Genomic DNA, 11,344 nt, shown 5'->3' on the forward strand with positions numbered 1-11,344 from the left:
AGACTTATATCGAGCTGGATTTATATTCCAAAACTGCAATGATGTAGCTTACTGCAGTGGAAGCAGGTCTTGTGAAAACTCCTGCCATTGCACTGGATTTCCTCAGCATGATATACAGTCTTGTCACAAGCACCGCACTTGGCTCCACCTCCCCAGTTTGGCATCCTCAAGCGTGAAGGGCACTCTAAAAAAAATAAATAAAAAAAAAGTGAAGAAATAGATAAATAAACCTTTTAAAGCAGTGTGGTCTGGATTCTTCCCTGTGGTAGCCTACCGCTGATTCAGGTAAGCCAAAGCCAATGTGGCTGCCCATATGAGTATCAGCCCAGTATTTCCCCATGTAAGTATCAGCCTGGTATTTCCTCATTCTCTGATGTAGGAAACTTCTGATGTGGGAAATATCTGAACCACTCCATCTCCTTGTTGCTGACATAGAAGTATCATTGAGGGAAACCAAGAGCAAGGACTTTTGTATCCCTCTGAGAAACCTGGTTATTCTAACGGCTCTTTGGGGTCACTGGTAACCAGTGTGTATTCAGTCAGCCTTCAGTCTGGAGTATCACAGTCCAATGCTGAGGAACAAAGGACACTTGTGATCATTTCCTTATTGTGCCACACACTTCTCGTGTAACCATGGGCAATTTATCTGTAAAATGGACATATGTCTGTAAAATGGATATACTAGTAACCTCCCTCACAGGGTTGTTTTGAAGATAAATATGCATAGTAAAGAGCTTTGATTACATGACAGCAGTCTGCACAAGGACCTACAGCAGTGGCTCCCAACCTTCCTGCAAGTGGCTGCTTGGGGCTGGGGGGAGGGGGAGGAGGGTGATCAGGCAGGGGGAGCCACGTGCATGTGCACATGCACATGGCAACCAGGCAGTGTGGACAGCAGCTCCTGCAGGTAAGTCTATGGCGGGAAAAGGCAGGCAGATTGAGCCCTCATGGTGAGGGCAAGAGTGAGGGAGGGAGGGAGTGGAGCAGAGGTAGGGCTGGGGATGTCCCCCCAAGATTCGTGTGTGGGGCAGGGCTGCATGCGGGCTGTACACTGTGGGCTAGGGGCTCCCTGCCCTGCTGCCCTTCTGCCAGGGCTTCCATGGCAGAATGGGGTGGGGAGGTTCGGTGCTGCTGCCAGGAGCTCCACGCCAGCCATGCCACCATAGCGAAGCACCCCCTGCCTACCTGGTAGCATCTGGGGGACAATTCCATGCTGCCTCCACTGCTGCTGCTGAGTGGGCAGGGGATGCCTCACCACGGCGGCACAGCCAGCATGGGGCTCCTAGCAGCAGCACTGAGCCTGCCTGCCCTCCCATGCCAAGTCCTGCCCACTGGGCTGCAGAGGCCCCCAGGGGGAGGGCAGCAGGGTGGGAAGCCCCGAGCCCTCAGTGGGCAGGCAGCATCCTCCCCCTGCCCCCTCCCATGGGCTCCATGCCAGCCATGCCACCCACGGGAATGGGGAGAGCCAGGAGCTGGGCTCGGCTCTGGCTACAGCAGGCGGGGCTTGAATGCTGTGGGGGTGCTGCAGGCCCTGGCCCTGGTCCCATAGCTGGGGGAGGCAAGGGGCTGCAAGTCATGCATGAGGGGCACCAGCAGGGCTGAGGGGGTGGGGGCTGTAGATAGGGAGCGAGGGGCACCTGAGGGGTGCTGCGGGTGGGGAGTGAGGTGCCACGCTGAGGAAATGGGGTCATCCTGAGGAAAAGTTTAGGAAGCACTGACCTACAGTAGCTGGAATCTATAACTAATTTCCCAGTTATCACCTTTTTCTTCCAGCGATGGTTTTTCCTAGCATTTGTGAAGCAAAAGTTGGTAGAGGTCCTTGACACAACTGAAAGTTTTAGTGACATTACAGTTGCAAAACTAAGGGCAGAACTTAGCCTCATGAAGTATCTACTGACCTATATTCCAAGATGAGCAAGGGATACCACATCACTCAAATCTCTTCAAAGCAGATGCTATTCCACATCACCATGTGATCAGCAAAGGTAATCTCCCATACTTACATTTCTTAATATTGTTTGAGGTGAAAGCATAACAGGGCCTGGCACTATCACTGCAGGAAGAAACACACCCAAGCTTTCTCTAGCCTGGCACAACAATGCTCCCCCCTCAATCAGCCCCCCAAGACAGAAGCCCATGGGGGAGGTGTAACAGCAATTACCAGCCTCAGCTGGGGAAATGTCTCCAGCTGTGGGCAATTGGGAGCCTGGCTGCTCTGATAGGGCAGAAGGGCCTGCCCCCATAGGCCAGTAGTGGCTGCATGGTGGGGCTGGGCAGAAGTAAGCAAGCCAGCTGGCCCTTCTTCTAGCAACAGACCTGCAGCTCACCCAGACCCGGGCTGCTGGAGTGCACCAGACCCACCACCCAGAGGGTGAGCAGAGCAGTGGAGACTGCACACAATGAGCACAGATAAGTGCAACCTTTTGTGTTAAGTTTTTATTGATTTGAGTTTGATATTTGTGGAAGGCCTGTGGTTCCAATAGTGGGCCTCAGGTTGGCTGCCTGGGGAGGCTAAGGTCCAGATCAGTGGATGTCTGGCCAACTTTTTGCAGCTAAAGTAAAAAGGGTCAGAGGACTAGTAGCACGTCTGACCCAGTAGCAACCCTTGGGGACTGTGGCCACCTTGGCAGTCCACAGATGGATTATGAAGTTACTGTATTTTCTTGCCTACAACACACATGCCTTCCAAAATTAGGGTGTGTGTATTCAGTGGATAAGGTGATTTCTGTTTTTTTTTTTTTCTGACTAGGATAGAAATGCCTTGCTTTGACTCCTGCTCTATTATGCATCAACTATAGCATTATTACTTAGGCTGCTGAGGGAGTCAGTTGACTTAATGTTTTTATTCTTTACTCCACAAGTGTTAACAAACATCTCTCCTTCTTAATTGCCTTGATGTTCCATTAATTAAGCTAACTATTCTTGTATCAGTTTTGCTGTTTGCTAGCTATTCCTGGTCTCTCCAAGGCTTTGAACTATCATAGCCTTGGAGACCCTTTGGCTGTCTTCAGAATCATAGATCCACCCATGGTAACTAGATTTCAAAAGCAGCTAGGGTTACAGCTGTTCTCAAACAGAAAAGGAAGGCTGAGGGAAATGAAGATTAGGCTGTCTCTGCTCTATGCAGTCACAACTCTAGAAAAACAACCCCCCCCCCCCCAAAAAAAAACAAAACAAAACAAAAAAAAAAACATATACATACATATAAGGAAACATTCTCTTGCCTCAAATATTTTATTGGGTAACTGAGATGTGAAGTGACTTATCCAAGGTTGCATGAGATGTCAATAGTAGAAACAGATCCCAGGTCACTGGATTCCAAACTCTCTGTCCTCTCTAGTTCTACTTGTATCAGAGGTATGACAGCTTAGTCAGTAATCAGGTTTGCCCTTTTGATTTCCAATGTTTTTGAGTCATAATTCCTGGGAAGACTGGAATGTCACCTTGTCATTTTCACATCCTGTTATCAAACTGTTCTGAAGCTTCTGGCTCAGGACTTCTTTATCCTTCTTGGAAAGCCAGTCACTTTCTTATTATAGTGAACTGTTCTTTCAAAGCCCAGTTGGGTCAGCTTGTTCCATGTCTGATAAATTCACAGCTGAGGCATTCTTAGCTGAGAAGGTTTTTAAACGCTGAATGATTCATCAAGCCTATTATGCCAAAATTCCTCTTGATGTCAAATGATGGATTGAGGGGAATTTCCCCTAACAGTGTAGCATAACCAGCTGATAATCATTTCAAAAAGTACACTCTGAAAAGGTGGTAATAAAATGTCATGGTAGAGTCTGATTCTCAGTGAATTTATTAATCAAATCTAATCAATTTCTGAAGGAAAATGAGTGTTGTCTAGCTTGTATGAATAACAATAGCAAGGAAGAAGCAGCAACCTGGATTTTGGCACGTGTAAACAACCATGTACCCAGACTCCCAGAAGGATTTGGTCTGTAGTTGCTGCAATGCCTTAAAGCCCATATCGCCTTACCTTCTTTGCTATTGCTACTCATAACCCATGCTAAATAACTTAGCCTACATAAGCTACTATTACACCTTCACTTCACAGCGTAGACATGCCCTTAGTTAACCAGTTGGCTGATGTTAAGAACACAGCAACCCAGGAGGTCCTGTCCATCCTGTCTTGGGCAACCATGTCTCAATCCTTTTCCTAAACTAAGCAAGCTCCATCTTAAAGCTGTTACTCTTATTGGAAACCTGCTTTAGAACATCACCCATTTCTTATCCTGCAAAATTTTCTGGAGTTGTGGCTGCATAGAGCAGAGACAGCCTAGTCTTTGTTTCCCTCATCCTTCCTCTTCTGTTTAACAACAGCTGAAACCCTAGCTGCTGCTGAAATCTAGTTGCCATGGGTAGATCTATGACAGCCAAAGGGTCTCCAAGGCTATGATAGTTCAAAGCCTTGGAGAGATGCTTAGGAACGTTCTTCTATAATGATCCAAGAGATGGAGTAGCATAAATGTACATTTTAGAGCAATATTCTCCTATAAAATTAATACATGACTTATGTATCCACAATGCTCGTATTGAAATGGGTAACAAAACAATAGCTGGCACCAATGGAAATGGGATTGGGCCCTCAATACATGAAGTGGGTGAAACTCCATTGGCATAAATTGAATCGGTTCCCCTTCCAAGTCAATCAGCTGAAATTAATGCTACTAACCCTGAATCAGCTGAAATCAATGCAACTGCTGTCATGACATTCAATAGACAGGGTTGCAGAGTACCTTGGAGAACAAGGCGTCATGAAAGAAACCCAGAACTTCTGTGACTCTGACATGACAAAGTGCCAAGAGGGCTGCTGATTAGCACAGATTACATCCCTAGCTAAATGATAGAACTGAAGTCTCTGAGAGAGTCTGATAAAGTTCAGTAGAAAGCCACTGCCTGTGGCTAGAGCGCTGAAAAGAATCCTGGCTCCTGACACCATTTATAGTAACATTACACTATCACTACATGTACATACACATTTTCCATTCTTTAGACCATCACCTGATGGGAAGCCTGGGGAAGGTGGGGGGCAAAAGAGTCATCAAAAGACTCTGACTCCTTGGGTGATTGATGCTCTAATCTGCAATGACAAGCTGAGGAGGCTGATGGGAGGATGGAGGCAAGGCTCTGTCTCCTCCATCCTATTTTGCAGATAGACTTCAGTTCTATCACTTCTCCAGACACAAGACTACAGTACCACCTCCCTATGATTATTTTAGTGAAGAGCTGACCTTCTGTGGATTGCAATTTGTGGTTGCAAGGAATCTATGTATTTCAAGGCTAAGGGCATAAACAGAAACAAGCACAAAAGACACTGAAATCAAGGAAGGCCTCCACTGATTTTTCTTGGGTGTAAACTTGAATCCATCACCAGGACGGTCTTCTCAATGCAGTTCATAAAGGAGTTGTGTTACAAATTCATGTTATAATATGGTCCTAAGAACTTAATTTCTGTGCTGGATAGGGCAACCGTATGGAGGCAAAACTTGAGCTGGGGATATACCTCATAAAGAGTTTAAAAAATGGAAGAGTAATAACAGTACAAGGCATGTGTTGTAAGAGCCTTGAAGTGAACCAGATGAGTTAGAAATTTTGATATTATGAAGGCTTGATACTATGGCAATGGACACAGCAGAAATGAATAGATACAAGAGAAAACAGAAATGTGTGAAACATATGCCATAACTCTACTGATTCAAGCTAGATGCTCAAGCTATTTGCTGCTACTAGCACTAAAATTGTCAAAGGGCACATCTACACATGCACTTTAATGCACAGTAGTTTATTCTACTGCGCATTGAAGTGGCACGTAAAAATCCATGGTAATATGCTAATGCACAGTAGAATAGGCTGCTGTGCATTAAGCATCATTTAAAAAGCATGCGCTTGTGCTACTGCACATTAGCGCAGCCTAGTGCATGTTTATTTAGTACCTCTTATTGGTACTAAAATTTGGAATGCTAGCCTTGTCTCCGTCCCCCCATCTGCCTGCTCAGCTAGCCATTGCAGAGATTAGAGCATCACCACCCAAAAAGTCAGTGTCCTTTGACAACTCTATTTTCCCACAGCTTTCCATCAGGTGATGGTGCTATGCAAAACTTAGTGTCTATCAAAATGTATTTGATAAATTATTTAAAACTGCCATTAATATTGTATTAAAACATGATGGTTTGTTTTGTTTCATTTCTTATCCTGCAAAATTGGCATACAATAAATCTTGTTTAATATTTCAGCACCTGCAGCCCACACCACAATCACTTGTGGGCTTTATATTAGAATGCCAGAAGGTATTCTGGTCAAAATCTCAGGAAAGTCCTTAACAGCAATCACGTTCATTTTAACAAAGTAGAGACTTACATTACCAAAAGCAATAGTACTTACAGAGCGATAGTACTTAGCAGAGAATGGCAATTTTGTTACTTTTTTTTTCTTTTTATATTCTTACATATTCAAATGGCTATGTTTTCATAGCCCTAATCCCTCAATAGAATGAATTTGTTCTAACACATATAAGATACTTCCCTATTTTGCAGTTGTAAACTGAGGCTTAGATATCAAAGGGAAGAATTTTTAGATGGACTAAGTGATGCATGAGCAGAACTCCCCTGAACTATCAAAGAGACTAGTACTTCTATTTCAATAAGGGGCTTCTGGATAAAGTTGCCCAAGTGAGTTGTTATAGAGTTACTCTGTGACCAGACTAGTGAAAGAACCCAAGAGACTTGATTTGTTCTCTCCCGTTTATAGACACCATATCCAATTTCCTAGCACTTTGAAACTACGCTTGTGCTAAAGCCCTTCATTGAATTGCACATAATTAACAGGACAAAAAAAAAGCCCTACTATTGATACAGGAACCAAATACTTTGAACGGGGCTTAAACTACCAGAGCTATCTAATTCATATGGTCAAGCAGCAACACCAAACATAAGTGCTCTACCTTTCTCCTGAGCTAATGCCACAATGTAAGCTGTTGCTTTTATGTTCACAAAAATCTACTTGTAGACTTTAACTTTAAGAAGGTGGCCCCTGTTCTTTCAGTCCTTAAGCAGAACTCTCCTGATGGCACCTAATGAGCTCTGTCTGAATTAGTTTTCAGCCATGATCTAAGCTTCATTCTTAAACACCCTGGAATATTAAATATTTTAGGGTTTGTTTGTTTTTTTTTTAACTCTTAGTGTTTAGTGTTCCCCATGACAGATCTGTACCACGGGTGACTCAATTTTGTATCTATATTTATGATGTATTCAGTGATTTTGTTTGTTTGTTTTTGTGGGACATCTGTTGAAATTTCATTCCAGATCAACACAAAAAGAACAACTGTCTGAGATTTAAAATCATCATTCAAATATTAGTAACTAAAATATTTTTTTTTCTAAACAAATCTGTAAACGTTTTCAGTTGAATTAACTTGGCATTTTTTCAATTTACCAACACGTTCCAAGCTGGTAAATTTGTATATTAGGTAATGTGTCTTGTGGAAAACATCATTCAGCAGGGCTGAAATTAACTTTTGGCACCTTCCTTAATCCCATTAAAAAGGATTAATGCAACTTTAATTAAAAGTGGAAAAAAGAGAGAGAAATGTATTCTGCTTCCAGAAACCCACCTCTGTAAAACCATTAGGAGACCTGAAAAGGCAGTAAATAATGAACCTTTATGAAACACTACTATGGCAAGGGACCTTAGTACAGCTATCATCTCTAATAGAGTTCACACTTCTGCATTAAACCTCTACATCCCTGTGAGTAGAGACATTGGCCACTTGTACTGCTCGGTAGGCAAAATCTTTCTCTCTTGTCCCTTTTAGCAAACCAACCCACAAGAACCCTTTCTGGCAATACTTACCTGGCTCCTTGATCTTCTTCAGCTGTGGGAAGAGACTGAACTGGAGGGCTCCTGCACTCTTTAAATATGTCTAAATGGTCACAGGCATATAAGAAGGGAGGGGAGGGAAAAGTGTGTGGGGGGGGGGGTGTAAGGGACATGAGCAATGCCATAACTATCAGCAAGCTGAAAATAACTTCTGACAAAAGCCTGGTATTTTTTCCCCTAACACCCGTTGTGAGTAAGTTCGAGAACAATGCAGCCCCTCAGATTACACCCAGAAGACATTTCTAAATGCAGTTTTATAGATCATAAAGAAATTCACTTAACTAGAGACTTGTGACCTGGGACCAGATTAAAGAGCAGCATGATTCAATCTTTAAAAATAAAATTACAGGCTGATGTTAACAAACTGCTTCAATATGTGATAAAAGGCTACTGAAATAATAGTGGAATTGTCATAAACGTATGCAAAGTGGTTAAAAATTCTATAAAAACTACTACAAATATGCAGAACAAGGAATGGCTGAGGGTCAAAATCATAATTCAGTAATATTAAACCAAGTGAAATTTCAGCCAGTGGGTCACTTGTTAACTGGAAAACCTTTGTTCCCCAATAAGTTTTAAAATATGAAGGCTGTTCTTTATATTCAGTTTAACTTTTAAAATAGTCTAAGCATCCTAAAATGCTTACAGCCATTAGCTCATTTTCATGAGACCTCTGAGAAGTATGTATTGTTGCAGCTACACTACAAAGGTAGTAAGCTGAGGTACAAAGAGATGAAGGGAAAAATTCTAAAAAAAAAAAAAAAGGGCCTAAATGACATATGAGCTAAAACTGATTTTCAGAAGGGACCTTGGCAGTGAGAAGCTTAACTCAGGACTCTAGATTTTGCTATAGGTGACAAGTGCATAAAACAAGATGCCAGAGTATTACAGTACTCAAGACCTTTTGTGGATCTAGCACTTCCTTTGAAAGTCTTGGACTTACATTTTGGAACTGGACATAAGCCCCATTAATTTTAGTGAGATTTTAGGCACCTCATCACTTGGGCTACTGGAAAAATCTCAGCATAAGAACCCAAGGCCTTTTGACTTCAGAATGCCTACACCTGAAAATGAATGATCCTTATCCTCCTATAGCTGGGCTTCTAATACCCTTAGGCTGCATGAAGACTTAAGTGACAAACAGGTAAAAACACAAAAGGTTTTAAGGTCTGTAATTGTGACCCCTGTAGCATAAGTATCAGGCTCCTGATTCCACGGCAAAATACTCAGACCTGAGTTAAATACCTTGTGTCTCTATGCAAAGCTGGCTTTAGGGGTGGGTGATGTGAGTGACCACACAGGGCGCTGTGGCCAGGGGGTGCCAAATACCTCACTGTCCCGCTCCAAGCAGGTAAAGCAGTGCCCAGCCCTGCACAGCAGGGCTGGCTGCACCCAGCCACCACCCCCTGCCCCCATGAGGTCCTCTCACATACCCGCAGCTCAGCCATGCAGGGCAGAGCCCTTGCCCCATTGCCCCAAGAGCCCAGTGCAGCACAGCATGGCATGGCACAGGGAGAGGCAGGCAGAGGGAGAGGGCAGACCAGGCAAGCCCCACTGCCTCTTGATTGACTTCCAACTTTCCACTCCTCCCTTGCACAAATTTCCCTTTGGCTCTGGCTCCACTCCATGCACCCACCCTGGCCTACCTCTCACACTCAGGAGCATGAAGCAGGTAAGCACCCTGCTCCGCTCTGATCTCTGCCACGCTGCTCCCTGCCCGAGCGGGCTCAGCCCCAGCCCAGGCTCAGGTCATGGCAGTTTGCATCTGTCCCCTGCCATAGTAGTCCCCTGGGTGCAGCCCACCCGGGGGCCAGTACAGGACAGAGGCAGTGCCATCTGCCCATGGCTTGGAAGCTCAGGAGGAACTGAGCTGGGTAGTGTGGGCAGGATGGCACTTGCTCCACTTCTGCATCCCTGCCCACCTGCCTCTGCCTACAACAGCACCACCAAGGTGCAGGGGAGCTAAATACAAGTTTGCCCAAGATGCCATTTTCCCTGTGTCTCTGTAGTGTATTAAGGAAAGCTGAACGCTGCAGAAAGGGATTTGCAACAGTGAGAGAACTGCCTCAACTAGCCAACAGGAAACACCAAGGATGGAAGCATACATTAAATCCCTGACCCACTACTTTAGGCATTTTTCTTAATTTCAAAATACAGGCATGCCATTTTTTTCCTTTATGCAAATAGTGAGCTCACCCAGGATATGGGAAACTTGAGTTCAAGTCCCTCTTCTGCCTAGGGAATCCCAACTGCTGTAAGTCTGCTCTCAGGACAAAGTTTTAGGATTCTAGAGCTCCCTGTTTCTCATGCTAAGATTATTTCACTTTGCATGAAGCAATTAGATAGGCATAGAGGGAGAAAGCAGGGGAAATAGCAAGCGAAGAAGGAAACCTGTATAAAGTCTTTAAGTCATATTAGGCAGAACGTGGATTTGAAAACTGTTCTCCTGCCTTCCATGCAAGTACCTACCACTGGGTGATTCAAGATATTGGAGCAGATCCTTCTTATTTGTTACCACAGTAGACATGACATGACACAGGCACTTAAGTCCAGGAGAGATTTCTTGGAGAGAATCTCGAACAGAGAAAATGTAAGTCAGCCCTCTCATGTTTCTATCAGCTAGTTTAGGTAGCTCCCATTCAACTGCCCAGCTTTTGTAACTCCCATTCTTGGTTTATAATTCTCCCATGCAGTGTAAGAAGCTCCTAAGTCATTGAATTCCACTGGGAAACAGGACACTTACAAGTTTCATGGTGCATGGCCCAGGACCCTTTGTGGATTTAATGCCTTCAGTAAGGCCAAGTGAAGAACTGGCAGCAGCAAATTTATGATATGAACAATTTTTCCAAGATTATGAAAAGGGAAAAGTAAAAGGCACTGCTGAATTCATGATTACAATACGTAAGGGGCTCTAACAGACCAAATGTTTTCAACCGTATTACTGGTCAATTAAAGCTATAACTATCTTGGCATTCTAGATATGTGAACAAACCAAATGATTTGCACTCCTGTCATCAAGCAGACCAGGCATATGTGACTTCGTAACTGCAGGAGACCCACAAGAGATGAATACTTCAAACTAGATATAGTTTTAAACAATGGTCTGGAGGATTTCCCTCTCAACTAAGGCAATAGTTTCTTTATAGTTTTAGCAAATTTCTGGTAAATCAGGAGGAAAATAACAATCCATAGTGAAAGTTTACATTATTAACTTTTCTACACTACAATATATAGGAGCTTAAAAAACACCCATTAAACACAATCAGTACTAACATCTACAAATTAACTAACTCCTGAAAAGTGTAACTATTACTTTAACAGAAAAAAATGGAAGCTTGCACTTGCCATTAGAATTTTCCTTAATTAAGACTTGAGGAATTAAGACATGTAGTGAGTTCACCTTCTATATTCCACGTTATCCCATACAATGAAAATCATGTAAAAAAAAAAAAAAAAAAAAAAA

Source organism: Gavialis gangeticus, unplaced genomic scaffold (genome assembly GCF_001723915.1).
Source record: "Gavialis gangeticus isolate Ggan-Ray unplaced genomic scaffold, GavGan_comp1, whole genome shotgun sequence".
Classification (NCBI taxonomy): Eukaryota; Metazoa; Chordata; order Crocodylia; family Gavialidae; genus Gavialis; species Gavialis gangeticus.